This window comes from Galeopterus variegatus, unplaced genomic scaffold, assembly GCF_000696425.1.
Source record: "Galeopterus variegatus unplaced genomic scaffold, G_variegatus-3.0.2 Scaffold18571, whole genome shotgun sequence".
NCBI lineage: Eukaryota > Metazoa > Chordata > Mammalia > Dermoptera > Cynocephalidae > Galeopterus > Galeopterus variegatus.
The window spans coordinates 7,401-8,531 of record NW_007744682.1 but is presented as its reverse complement, the minus strand read 5'-3'; positions in this window follow the sequence as shown (position 1 = coordinate 8,531).

Below are 1,131 nucleotides of genomic sequence, written 5' to 3'. Positions count from 1 at the left end.
TTTTCTTGGGCATCTCAAAATATATTGTGAGATGATTAGATCATGCTTTAGAGAGAGGAAATTTGTTTTCTTAAAATCCTGGAGGGAGAAATAGTTGAAATTTATAAGTGGAAATAGACATAGAGTAAGAGGAGTTTAGGAAATCGATGGCACTGGGACATTGACTGCATTTGTGTAGGGTCAGGTTTTGCACATGACCGGGAAGGTATCATCTAGGATATGACAGAGGAAGGGAAGACAGGCTCCCAGGAAAACTAGACCATTGCTGGGCTCCTGCCTTGTTACTTTTGCTGCTGAACAGAGAAAGGCAGTTTTTCTCTCAGCCATCAAGGATGAGACTGCTTTAGAAATTTGTATTTATAACAGAAATCCTCTGACGATCCAACAGCCTGAATCTGCATGTTTGGAAGTGTGTGTCTATCTGTGTTTGTGTGTATGTGAGAGAGACAGTGTGTGTGTATCTATATGTGTGTGTGTCTTAGACAGTAAAAGAGAGAAAGAGGTACTTGAATAAAGAGTTATCCATGGGGAAAGCTTGCCAAAATTGGATAGCTGCTACTTTGGGTCCATATTTTCTAATTCTACAGAGAACAGATGCAAAATTTGCCCCTCCTTTTAGAATTTGCCTGATTTTATATGAATTCACTTCTCCTTTCCATTTGGCTGATTTCATTACCAAGATAAGAAAGTGATTATTTCTCTTCAAAGCCCCACTTCGAACCAAACAAATATTTAAAAGACAAAAGACAATTTAGTCCTTATGTTCTCCATCAAAGAAAAAGAAGTTGCCACATTTCAAACAAAATATTTTCTCAATAAATGCTAGATTTGCTTCCTTCCCACAGGAACAGGGCCTTATATGCAAGAAGAAATGACAAACGGGAGCCTCGTGACAACGTTCTTTCTCACGGGCCTTCCCCATGCACCAGCGCAGGACATCCCCCTAGCCTTATATGCAAGAAGAAATGACAAACGGGAGCCTCGTGACAACGTTCTTTCTCACGGGCCTTCCCCATGCACCAGCGTTGGACACCCCCCTCTTTGGAATCTTCCTGGTGATTTATGTGCTTGCCGTGCTGGGGAACCTCCTCATCCTGCTGGTGATCAAGGTGGATTCTCACCTCCACACCC